Genomic DNA, 13667 nt, shown 5'->3' on the forward strand with positions numbered 1-13667 from the left:
TCCACACTCTACGAGTGATTGCCATGGTCGCGAATTCATTGGGTATAGCCACAAAGAAGCTATTATTTGCTACACTTATTGTCTTCGATGGACTCTGCAATCAAACCTTTGTACATAATGCAAACGAGGGCATTCTTGGGAAAGAGATTGTTGAGAGTATCGGCGATTGTGATAATGACAAGCGAAATTGGGTATCCATCCATGGAAAAAATTCGACAAATGAGGATCCTATGAACCCCTCCATTGACAAAAATCAACTCACACAATCTACAGGTCAGCAGAGATGAGAAATGAATGGTTTCAGGAATAGGAAGATGGTAAAAAACAACCAAGATTGGAGGAAGAATCTTCTTCATCCTCCTTTGAGCTACGAGTCTATCAAAAAAGTAGGATATTAGGGAGAAGACAAATTTGGATAGATCCAGTGTACCAATGCTAGTGTAGAAAATTGAAGAGAAGCTTAATAAAGGATATATTAAAGATTGACTGCATGATATGATATGAAATAGTTGGATGATTAGTGAAAATTTGGTCTTGTGGTAGTTATTATGCCATTTTTCACCTGCATTGTGTAATGAAATGGGCGAGAGCACCATCCTCTGTAGATTTGTCTACTAGGTAGAGTCAGGGTTCCAACTGGAGATGCCCTGGTTATCAGTTTGTGCAGCTTTCACTCCTAGATCATCTTCATGACTATTGTTTTTTTTGGAAGGTGCAAGATCCAGAAGTAGAATATTATCTCACTCCACATTCATGTGGAGGACCATGTGGGAAGCCACTTGAAAAGGAAAAGAAAACTCCCAGTTTCTCACATAAATGTACTCTACAATGTCATCCAGAGACTTTCCCACCTTTCTCAGTAATGGCTCCCCATAACGTTGCCCGTGTGGTAAAACAATAATTACAAGGAGATGTTTTGACCATAAATCAATTGAATCATGTGGACAATGCTGCGAAAAGCCTCTCAAATGTGGACACCATTATTGTGACAATGTCTTCCATGAAGGCAAGGTTCTAATAAAAGCTTCATGCTTTTGTGGGGAAAGGAGGAGATGATACTTTGTGGCGATATGGAGATCCAAGGGGAAATAGACTGGAAAATTGGTGTATTTGCATGTAAGAACCTGTGCATGAAAATCCTTTCCTCTCAGAATCATAAGTGCAACAAGGTATGTCATCTTGGAGAATGTGGAGAGTCTGAACTATCACCTAGGAAGGTCAAATCTTGCCCCTGTGGTAAAACTCAGCTGCAAAATCAAAGGAAGAGTTGTATGGATAGTGTACCAACCTGCTCAGAGGTATGTGAGAAGCTTCTTCCATGTGGAAAACATTTGTGTATAAATGTCCTCCTTTTTTGGTTTCTATTAATAAAAAATGTTGATGTGGATCATCATCTAAGACGGTCCCTTGCTGGAAGACCATGGTATCTGTCGAGGAGAATGATGAATTCACATGTGAAGAGCATTGTGAACAAAAGAAAAATTGTGATAGACGTAGATGCAACGAAAGAGGCTTCCCTCTTGGAAATCAAGGGGGTTCAATTAATCATTTAGGTGATTGGGATCCACATTTATGTCAAATTCCCTGTGGGAAAAAGTTGCAATGTGGGTAGCATTTTTGCCAAGAAATTTTCCATAGTGGCCACTATCCACCCTACCTTGAAACTATTTTTACTGATATTTCTTATGCATGTGGGAAGACCTCAATTTCTCCTCCAGTCCCTTGTGGAACACCCATTCCTTCATGCTGATATCCCTGCTCCATTCCTTAGACATGTGGTCATCCTACGACTCATGATTTCCATATCAGGGATTTCCCTCCTTGTACTATTCTTGTTGCAAAAGAATGTATAGGGGATCATGTAGCTTTGAAAAATGTGCCATGTGTTTCTCAGGACATTAGATGCAACAAGCTACGTGGTAAACCATGACAATGTGGAATGCATGTGTGTACTTGTACATGCCATCTACCTCCATGTGACTCAGTTTCCAAGGAAAATTCATCATCAGTAAGTAGACTCTCATGTGGGAAACCTTTTGGAGCTCCTCGGATAGATTGTAGACATACTTGTATTGCTTCATGTCACACACCTCTTCCATGCCCTCATACTAGATGTGAATTGCTAGTGACTATTACTTGTTCATGTGGTCGATTGACTGCAAAGGTCCCATGTGATGCTGGAGGCAACAATACGAGAGCTGATCCTGTCTTTAAAGCCTCTATTCTTCACAATTTCCTGCTCCTCTTCAGCCAGTGCAGTCAAAATCAAATAGAGTGCCTCTGGGCCAGAGAAAGCTTGCATGTGATGAAGAATGTCTAAATTTGGAGAAGAAGAAGATTTTGGCAGATGCTTTTGGCATTTGCACAATAGTTGATCTGCTAGGGGTGAATGAACAAATTTCAGAACTTCTGGCTGAGTTGATCAGGAGAGAACCACAATGGGTTTTAGCTGTTGAGGAAAGGTTTAGATACTTGGTTTTGGGGAAAACAAAAGCCAGCTCAAGCAACATTCGTGTGCATGTTTTTGGTCCTATGCTAAAGGAAAAAAGGAATATGTTGAGACATCTTGTAGAAATATGGAACCTCTCCATATATTTAGCTGGATGGGAACCAAAATGTTTTCTAGTCATACAGATTACACATAAGTCAAGATCCCCATATGTAGCATAATGCCCAAAGGGTCACTTCCTACCATAGGGTCGGTGCAAGCTCCACCTTTCAATTCAGTTGTAGATATGGATCCCAGGCTCATCCTTGCGTTGTTTGATTTACCAAGAGAACAGAAGTGAGTTCCCTGATTTTGAGATTTGGAGGTGAGTGTGAACTTGTATGGCTAAATGACAAGAATGCATTAGCCATATTTATAGATCATGTGAGGGTTGCAACTACTCTTAGACATGTGGATCATGCTTCTGTATATCGAGGTGCTATTATAGTCCCTCATAATGGTGGATTAACCAACCACAATGCCTGGGAAACAAAAGATGGGACATCATAAAAGGATAATGCATGGAAAAAAAATTAAAAATGAGCAATAAAGTGTGTGGATGGAGGATTCATGGGGGAGGATTGGTCAAGTGTTGAAGTATTGAGGCCAGTATGGAAATTCCAGAGAAATCCTATTTTAACAAGAATAAATCCATATGGAGCTCTTGAGAAATATAATTCAGGAGAGAATTGGTCGACTAATGTAGCCCAACCATCTTCCAAGCTTCTAACATCTATGGGTTCCACTGAAGTTTCATCCTCTCAAGAGAATCAAAATAAGTACTCTTCCAGTGAAGTGGATGATTGGGAGAAAGCTTTTGATTAGGCTATTTGGTTTACCGTTTTTCTTTGGTTATATAGCTTGCGAGGAGACGCAAATTTTTTTGTCTCCCTTTTGTTCTAGTACAAGATCTATAGTTCAAATGTTTCAAACCTAGCTAGCGAGTTTTAGAATTTTAAATTAAGGTGTAGTAATGGGATACATTCTTACTCACCATTCTTTTGAGATGGGTCAACAATTTTGGAAGCAGAACACAGTTTGGTCCATTGAGCCTTCTTTTCTTGGTTTACATCGATTTCACAATAATTGTGGAAAGTACACTTTTACACATGGATTCCTATTATGATAAATGTATTGGTTTTTCAGAGTTGATTCCCTTGATTTAAATTATGGATACAAATATTTTTTCATGCTTAACTGCAATATATTATGCTTTCTCAAGTAAAATAAACCTTTATTTTGTGATAAAATTTACTGTCAATAAGATACACTAATAGTTTTACCATTTTAGTATTGAATTTATTAAAATTCAAGTTAATAGGGTAACCATTTCCAGTATTAGTCCTAAAGTTTAACATTACAATTATGTTTTTGGTTATATACTAGGAACTTTCAAACAGGCTTCAAAGCCATGGATGTGCTTGAATTTTGACATGATTTTTCATCTAGCCTTGGGAAGGAACTCTAATCTCCAACTGTTTCCTACTATAATTTGTGATATTGTTGATGTCCATGTATTAATGGTAAAGATTCTAGGAAAATAATGTTGTTACAGGACTGCACAAGGAACATTGGGAAACTAAGTCTAATATCAAGTTGCCTCCAGAAGCTCTTGAACCTTGAGAAGCTTGGAATTCTAAATGAGGAGCTTTGAATTCTAAATTGAGGTTCCTGTTGTAAAAATTTTCAAGTGATTGTTTCACTCTTGGGTGTTGCAATGGAAAGATTAATTCGTGAGAATTATATGGGCAATATTTATTCACAGGTCCTGAGAATTATTTGGGAATCTTGCTTCACTGGTATAATAACATTTCAAACACTAAAAATGGCCAACCTATTTCAACAACCTGACATTGTCTCATGTGTTGATTGATTGTTGCAAAAATACAGGCTTGGGAAGTAGCACCACAGAGAAGTTAGCGTTGACAAAAGCAATGGTGGTTAGTAGATTTCTAAATTGGAATTTAAAAAACATTGAAATTTTTTTTGGTAGTCACAGGATGCTTCCATATATCATTGTTGCAAGTTACACAACTTCACCTATCCATTTGCTCAAATAAGAGAGCTTCATCCCATCCCCATCCTCAAATTAAATAATTTTACCTCCTACCCTCACCTTTCACCCTCCAATAATAATAGGAATGGTTGATATTTTCAGCTCAAAAAATAACCTTTTGAAGTACCTCTACATAGAAAATTATATTACCTTGCATTTCTACAAGCTCCCTAGGACCTTTGTAAGGACTTGTCTGAAGCTATTTGTCTCACTTTAGTGGTTAGTAACCTCACTTCCTTTCCCTGGGTCCTCCTTGGTCCTTGGTGAAGCATCTAAAAACCTTCATGGATCAGGGCCTAGTAGAGAATGCTTCCACCCCACCAGGGAATGGAGAAGCCCAGTTCTACAAACCATTCCCTGTAGTGGCACCATGACCCTACCTAAGATGACACCTTCCACCCTTAACCCCACCTCCACCCTTCTCCCACCCTCAACTCCACCCCCACCCTTCCCATTCTAAGAGAGTTCTGCTTATTATTACAATTTTTTCAGGAGGAAGTTCTGATGGTGGACACTGCCTAAGCAGGATGGCTCAGGATAGCAGCATCGCACCAAATCATAAGGAGTAAGTAATAAGAAATCTGCAGAAGAAAAATGGGCTAGAAACTCAAATAAGCCCTTTGGTTTTGAACTGATTTTCTGATTATCATTATGTTTATAGAGAAATGTAGATTGCTAATGCTCTGAGAGCTCAGATAGAAGTTCAGAGAAGACTCCATGACTAGCTAGAGGTATGACAATTTTTTCTGAAATTATGCAAATCGACGAACATAATATCTCTCCCCTATTTCAGTTACCTGATGACTGAATGGAATCTATCTCTTGTAAATGTCAATGTAGGTTCAAAGGCGCTTGCAGTTGAGAATAGAGGTGTAGGGTAAATATTTGCAGACCATATTAGAGAAATCACAGAAGACATTGGCATCAGAAGCATCGACATCAACATGCCTTGAAGCCACAAGAGCCAATCTTGAAAAAAAATTCTCCAGGCTTCCTACAAACAGCGTGAAGCCAAATTACTCTCCAGTGAAAGTGACTCCATTGATGTACATTCACAGACAAGATCATGGGGACCTAGAGGTCAAGCCCCACCTTAGAGATCGTTGCTCTCAAAATTAGTTTGCAGGCCACAGCATGGAGCAAAGTCTGAATGAATCTGAGAGTCCAATTGAGAAGAAAAGGTGGAGAAAAATTTTCCATGAGAGCAATGGAGAGAATTCCCCTACCAAGCTGCGAGAATTGGGCATTTATGCCTCTGCCTATAAAACAGAAGAAGAACAAGAAGAAGTGGAATAGCTCATAAAGCCCACTACTGTTGAAAGGCCTGTTGCAGCTAGAGCATTAGTGGATGAGAGGATGGCCATGATTGTATAGTCTAATGGCCTTTCTTTAATCCAGGCTGATCATGAAACAAGACTGTACCATCCACATTCCATGTTGGGCAATTGTCGGAAGGTGGCAGAAGGATTGGATTTGAACAGGAAAGGGGAGGGATCAATTTCTCGGCAGGGAAGAGAGCTAGATATCAATGCATCTCACACTCAAAGCAGTTGTTTGTCATGTTATTTTTGTAGATTTCGGTCTTATCCCATAACTAATCTATCTATATATATTGACCTCTTGTATGGTATGGGATATCTAAGCTGGTATCAAGCACATAGGATATCTAGGTTGGTATCAAGCACACCCATCTATTTGAGATATGTGGTCGGATAATGTTTTGGAAGCTGCTTAACTACCTATATATTTTAATACATCATGTACTTTGACCATTATACCTATATATCTGGGTTTTCCATGCTTAATTGGTACTACAAATATTTGAAGATTATATATTCAGACAACAATCACATGAAACTCAAAGAGATTTTATAAAGAGAACCCTAACATTGATGAAGTGTCTCTGGGTGCAACACTTAGTGAATAATTATATGAAAATATAACAATTAAGATGATAGAATTATGAAAACTACAAAATAATAACCTACTTGGTATGACCTAGAATTCATTGTTCAATTTGCTTAGGACGCAGGCATCAAAATCTAAATACATGCAAAATTTTCATTTTCAGTCCTTTCACACACTTGACTAAATCTATAGTCTCGGTAACTATCAATCTCTTCTCTCTTGAATATAACTTTGAAGCAACCTTTATTCCTGGAACATGGTTTTCTATCTAATTTTTAATATAAATCCTTAAAACATTTTAAAATATTAATATTTTATATGTTGAAATTTGCAGTTTAGATTTAACAAAGATTTCCTTCCAAAACTTTTTTTTTTTTTTCTATAAATGGAGATCTCCTTGCCCTAGCTAAACCTATACATTACCTAATTTCTCCCAATACAAATAATATTCACTATATAAAAATATAACTAAGACATTAACTCTTTTTGAAGGCACACCATAGTTCCTTTGAAATGGAAAAATATTATTAAACTCTGCTTAGCAAATTACTTTATTGATACAAAGTATGGTTTGTTTGTTATAGTTGATGGATAATAGTTTTGTTGTGATAGTTGATTTGATGTTAGTGAAAGCGCTGATTAAAAAGCATAGTTAAGATATTGACTCATTGAAAATGACAAGTATTGGAACTTTGTTCAACAGATTACTTAGTTATTTAAATATAAATATAGTTTGATGTCATAGTTGATTTGATTTTAGTGGAAGCTTATCAATCTTATAAAGAGAAAGGTATTTCAATTTTTTAATTAAAAATTAAGTTTGTTATTCAATATAAAACTCTTTGAAACCTATAAAAAGGAATCTCTAACATAACAAAAGTAGAAAAAATTGAATACTTAAACTATGATATTTTAAACATTTAATTGGTTGGAATGTACATAATTTGGGGATTTGAATTGGTGACTGAGTGTCTTAACAATGCATCTATTCACCGTCAATCCAAAGCCTTTTGGGCATACTTTTTCTATACTAAATTAATGACAATTTTTTTCCTTGGATTTGTTAGTGTCGGTATCTTCATCCCTCCATCAGTGATCAAATTCTCTTGTTGCATTGCATATTAGGTGTCTCGCTCAGTTAGCTGCATTCCATTAGGATCATGGATCATCTGACGATAGTGGCTCATTGTACATTTTCCCTCATGTCCTTTACCTGTTGGCCTATTTCCACTCCTCTAGATCATCTGCAATCATTTTTTGTCTTTAAATCTGCAAAAGTCATTTTTAGAGTTTTCAGTCCCATTAGGTCTAGGGTTTCGTCAAAAAGTCTTCAAAATGTTCAATAACGATCAGCAGGCACATGAGGAGGTTGAATAAACTTCTAGTACCAATAAATTTCATAATCACTTGTTCAGAAATGTATTTTTCCTCAAAACCCTGTTTTGAGGAAAAACAGAGTATTTAGGTTTTTATTGTATAAATTGGTGTAATTTCAGTTCTCTCATATGTAAAAAACTTCAGTGGAAACCCTGGTCACCTTGCCAAACTTCAGCTGCTCCATCCCCTGCAAGGCAAATAAAAATTCAAGTCGTTCAGTTCATCAAAGGCACAAATAAAGGAAACTGCCCAAAAAACAGAGTTGAAAAAGTAAGTCACAATGCAAACATTACAAAAGTGGGTTTTATGAATGAAAAATCAAAAGCTCTTGTATATAAATCAGTTTTCATGATTCAAAAAGCTCATTTGCATTCAAAGAAGAAAGATTGAGCAAGAGAAGGCTGTGTTGAACAAAGGGAGAAAAATTGCAGCAAAATTGTGCAAGTTCGTGGGCGCGGTGCATAGAGAAGGCACGGCGCATTGGGCCACCCTCCACAGTGTAAAAAATACACTGGCACAGTGCATATAAAGGGCGCGACGCATTGGGTTTGTGGTGCGACGCATAGAGTTGCAAGCCTGATTTCACCATAAAACTCCCTCAAATTTCCAAAATTGCTCAATCTTATGGTGTGCAAGTAAGTCTAGAGTTCTTCCCTTGCTAGTGAAAGAGTTTTTCTTAGAATTTGTGGTGGTTTAGTGTGTAAAATCTCAAACCCTACCTCTTTGCAATTTTACTCTAAAACAATTGCCTAGGGTTTGTATTTATGTTTTTTCTACCAAGTCTATTTCATCACTCCCTTACTCTTTGACTTCTCCATTTGTTTTTCAGTTTCATCTACTCATTTCCTAATTCCTATATTCCTAAAATCATTCACCCCTAACTCCCACTATCCCAAACCCTAGTTAAAAGTCCCCAAACCCTAATTGTTGTCCCAAGAGCCTAAATACTATTCCCTAAACCACCTATTCCCCAAAAGAAAACTTGTCAGCAACATTCCCAAAACCCCTCATACACATTCCCTCCATAGTCCCTCATACATTCTTATCCTTGGCAACAAAAATCTAAAGACACCATAAATCTCTTCATATTCATCTAAGAAAACTCAAACATTGGCAAACATGGAGTCTGATCCTTCCTATGAGAGGGATGATGAAACTGTCAGTGATTATTCCCACGAGCTTCATGTCACCATTTAGCTGAGTGTACCATCATTTAGAGGGTTTTCATCATCATGTCAGGTTCCTATGGTTCATTTTACACCTTGTTCATGCTTGAGCTGTGCCTAGGTAAGGTTTGTTTCCCTCTCCTAGGGTTTTGAAGGTAATTTCTCTTGGATGGTCAAATCATCAACAAAAATTGTATCCTGATGTTCATACACCTTCCCCTATCCTTAATGTACCTTATTAAACACTTCCCATCACTGATATCCCTTAAATTCCTCATTTTCCCACAAACCCTAGTTTCTTGCTACAATTTGGCAATTTTCTAGGCTAGGCCTGTGTTTTTCCCTTTTGGACCCCTTCCCCTCACTCAATATTTGAAATTCCACTTTCCCCTATTTCCTAACATCCCTCCCTACTTCCCAAAATTTCCTCAAGAATTTAGAAGCCCCTTATCTCCTTCATTTCCCTTCATTTCAACAAATCCCCTGTTCCACACATCGGGGTAGGTTTTACTCAAATGATGTTTCTGAGCAAGGAAAGATGAATTTGGAAAAACTGAGAGATTTATTTTTCCACAATAGGACAAGGAAGAAAAACCTCCTTCACTTTTTACACAGGTTTCATGGTTTTAGAGAAATGTCAAAAATACAGTTGCCTCGGGAGAATTTATGCACCTCTGAAGTGACCTTGGGAAAATCAAGTTTTCTCTTAGACTGGTTGGCCACATGATTTTCTTGATGAGTCAAATGATACCTAGACACAACGATATTTCCAATGAGCTTTTATGAACTCAATTTGGAGTTGAGGAAGACTTTCAAAAGTTGACTGCAACAGCACTCTGCCTTGAGGCAGCCTCATTTTTCACATTTTGACTAGTCTTGGGAGATTTGACTTTTGACAGGGCAAATGAACTCCAAATTGAAAAATTCAAGTTGGGTTGTAAATTAGACTCAATAATATTTCCAACGAGCTATTTTTCACCCAATTTGGACACCAAAAAGGCCCTTGAAACGGTTCTGCAAAAATGCGCTACGCATAGAAATTTTTAACACAGGTTGTTCTACCCAATGCGCTGCACCACCTAGCGCTCGCTTTTGATGGGGGACTCCTTTTGATGAAAACTCAGAATTTTTGGATTTTTCATGAAAAAATATGCATGCTCACCAATGGCCAAGAAATTTTGATAGGTTTTGAGCCCCCAAAAAGGTCAAAAACACCCTAAAAATGACCTTTCTGCCCCTTTTTTGACACACAGGAAGCAGTCTTGGGAGAAATCAGTTTTGGTGGGGCAAATGGAGGCCAAATTAAAAAATTCCACTTTTTCTAGAAGTAGATAGGTAGACCTTTCCAACAAGCCCACTTGGAGAAAATTTGGGCACCGAAAAGGCCTCCAAAAGCAGCTACAAAAAGGCACTACGCATAGGGAAATCAGCGTGGTGCATTGAAGAAATTTTGCTCAGTTTGACCAAGATACTCTATTTTTCGCCTAATTTCTTGAGAGTTTGACTTTTATCCTTCTTAATGTCAAAATCATGTTGTAACTTAATGTATTTTGATGTATCTTGATGTAATTATGTTGAATTTTTACTCATAGAGGTAGATTCATCCATGAAAAGGTAGTTTGCAACTGAATGAATCAGTTCCCTAGCTTTTAGAGGCATGTTGTTCCACTGCCTACTTTTTAGTTCTCAGTTTAGAATTTGTTGGAACAGATCCTAAACTCATGAGCTCGACCCCTAGAGGCTAGGATGATTTTTTTTTCCTATATCTTATGTTTTTTCAGTCATTAGCATGGTTGGACTTTTGAAAAAGCTTGGAGCTTCATTGTATACTCATCTCAACAATTTTGGCTAAGGAATAGACCAGGATTTGCAGCACTTTATGGGATTCATGTGGCATCTTGCTTTGGTATTGTGTTTACTTCAGTAAATTTTAAGTTTATATGTGTTTTATGTATGCCATTATCTCTCTTGCTTCTTCGTAACTAAAGCAAACAAGAATAAAGGTAGAATCCATTGAAATTGCAGTGCTCTACCTAGGGTTTGTTTAGTTATTGATGTTTTCAGCTGCTTGAAGAGGATCCTTGAGGTTTTCTTGCCCTCTTCAACTCCTCACCTATCTAAATCTCTCCATTTCATTCATTTTGAAGTGCCAATCAGTTGCCTACCTTTCCCCATAGAGATCTTTGCAAAACTCAGCCTCATCTCCCAGACCCAGATCTGCCTTTGCATTTGAGCCAAAAAAACATCTTTAAATTCAATCAAACTCTTTTGCACACATACCTAGCCTAAGATCAATATTCATATCAGTTATCTCAAGCCCTCATTGATCATATTTTACTGAGAGTGACAAGGAGAGAGCCCTCTCCCGACCTGGTAGGGCTAGCTACCAGGTTAAGCATGGTTTGATGTTGTCGTAGATCCTACCTTTCTTAGCCTTAGGTAGATTTAAGTACTAACAGAGTGGCGACCATACTGGGGAAGAAATTTTATTATCATTTTTTTTCTTTGTAGACTACAGACAAAGCCTGAAGTTAGCCAGGTAGCCCTCGAAATGCTCTTGCTTTGCATTAGCAAAAGTAGATGAATGTTGCTTCAATCAATCTCTGGTCTAGTTTATGAACTGAACATCTAGTTTCCTTAGTAAAATGTAATCAAGTTTAGATCTGATTGTTTATGGTGGCCAATGACCAGACATCAGAAGGCTGAAATCATTCACCTAGCAACTCCAGTGTCAAAAATCCCAAGGTTCAGACTTTTTATGGCAACTCTACTCTTCAAGAACCAGTAGCCTAAAGAATCTCTTGGTGAATTCATTGTTATAAAAATGGTTTCGCTGGATCGAAGGTGTGCTCCCATGAGCCGAGATCACATTCCAAGTTTTCCAAATAAAATTCCTAAGGTAGATTGGCAAAGGAATTTGCCTACGTTTAAAGATGATGATAGGAAGGATGCTACTTTACATCTGGTTAGATTTCACATACATATTCGCAAGTTGAAGGTTGATTTTCTTGGAGATTGCTTGATGAAGATATTCATGGCCACTCTGGAAGGTGAAGCCTGATCTTGGTATGAAAGTTTGCCACCTGCTTGTATTTACTGTTTAAAGGATTTTCATACCATGTCCTTTGAAAGATATAAAGGATCTTATCCATCATTAAATTTAGTTCAGAACTGCTGCAAACATGTTTATAGTTTTATTGAAAATCTTGAGAAAGTTTATGAAGATGATGACTTCATGGATGATGAGATCATGGAAGCCCTGTATGAAAATCCATTTCAGCAACATAAAGAGGATAATTATCAAGATGCTCAGGAAACTTTGTAGCAGGATCAAGATATTAGCACAGTGGAAAATGATGAAACAGAAAGTTTTATTTCAGATCTGTCCATGGAAGAAGACAGTATGAAGGGAATTCAAGTTTCAATTTCAGAATGTGATAAAATCAAGTCAGTTATTTCTGATATAGATTCAGATCTTGATGATGAAGACAACCTTGTTCTGAATCCCATGAAGGAGAGCTCTGCTGTTGAGATCATCTGGAATGAAGAAGACAACGGTACTAACCCAAGCCTTCATGAGGAGGTAATCTAGTCATTTTATGAAAAACAAGATGAGATCTTTGTTCAAGTAAGTGAAAAATCTTCTTTCGATAACTCAGTGGTAAATGATAATTTGATTTCCATGTCATATGAACATGATCAACAATGTTTTCAAATTTAAGAAGATCAGGGAATTAAGGACTGTCATTTAGGTTTTTCATGTTTTAAAATGTTATTTCATGAAGACAATCAGTGTTCGAGCAAAAGAAAACAAAAATTATTTTCTCCTTTGTCTGAAGATGAGATAGATCAACTCCTGAAAGGTCATGTTACAGCCCAAGCTAATGCAGATTTGCAGTGCGCACATGGTCAAGAAAGTGTTGGTGAAACTTCTTCCTCTTTTGAAAATGATGACAGTCTTGTAATTAGCTTTATAGATTAGAAAACAGATAATATTTTCTTTCATGAAGATGATAAGGCTATCATGTTTGATAATCTTGAAGAATGTTTTATGTTTAATAATGACCTAGACCATGAAGTTGAGGAATATGAGCTGAGAGAGACAATATGCCAGAATTTCTCATGGTCAAGGAATTTACAGGTAACACTCAGATGGTAGAAGCTTATACCTCTCTATGCCTTCCTATCACTCGGAAACCAGTTGTTCTTTCAGATCAGAATGAAGGGAGTACTTGTATTTTTGTTGTTGGATCTCAAGACAAGCTAGTGCTTCAAGATTTTCAAGATCCTTTCGACATTCTTTTGCAAGCACTAGAGAAAATGAATGTTGCCTGGTTCGTTAGCATAAGCCTTGGTTTCAATTCTTATTGTGAGTTTCCTACATGTACAGCATTCTACCTGCTCGGGGAAAGTGAGAGCAGAATTTCAATATGTAGCCATCTACTAGATTGGTTACATTGGAAGTCCCACTTCACATGATTGTACATATTTCATCAGTAGACAGGTGGTTGTCATCATGATTTGAAACCCTCAAATCTTGATGGTCTGCTGACATTTAAAAGATTTGTAAGTACTTGTTTTAGTTAAGTCAGTCTTGAGTTATTTTTTGTTTGTCAGTTTAAATATAGTTTCAGCTGAGTGTCCAGTTTCAGCTTTTGAGAGTCTTCTTTCA

At 37.3% G+C, this 13667-nt stretch overlaps 2 pseudogenes; both read left to right on the forward strand.

The window, feature by feature from the left end:
* Nucleotides 1-23: 23 nt before the first annotated feature.
* On the forward strand, nt 24-3025 carry LOC149179393 (NF-X1-type zinc finger protein NFXL1 pseudogene; annotated as a pseudogene).
* A 1345-nt stretch (nt 3026-4370) lies between these two features.
* LOC149179394 (uncharacterized) lies at nt 4371-6791 on the forward strand (annotated as a pseudogene).
* Nucleotides 6792-13667: the final 6876 nt, after the last annotated feature.

Source organism: Pinus tabuliformis, chromosome 4_1, assembly GCF_031772625.1.
Source record: "Pinus tabuliformis cultivar Carrire ecotype Pingquan chromosome 4_1, CPIR1, whole genome shotgun sequence".
Lineage (NCBI taxonomy): Eukaryota > Viridiplantae > Streptophyta > Pinopsida > Pinales > Pinaceae > Pinus > Pinus tabuliformis.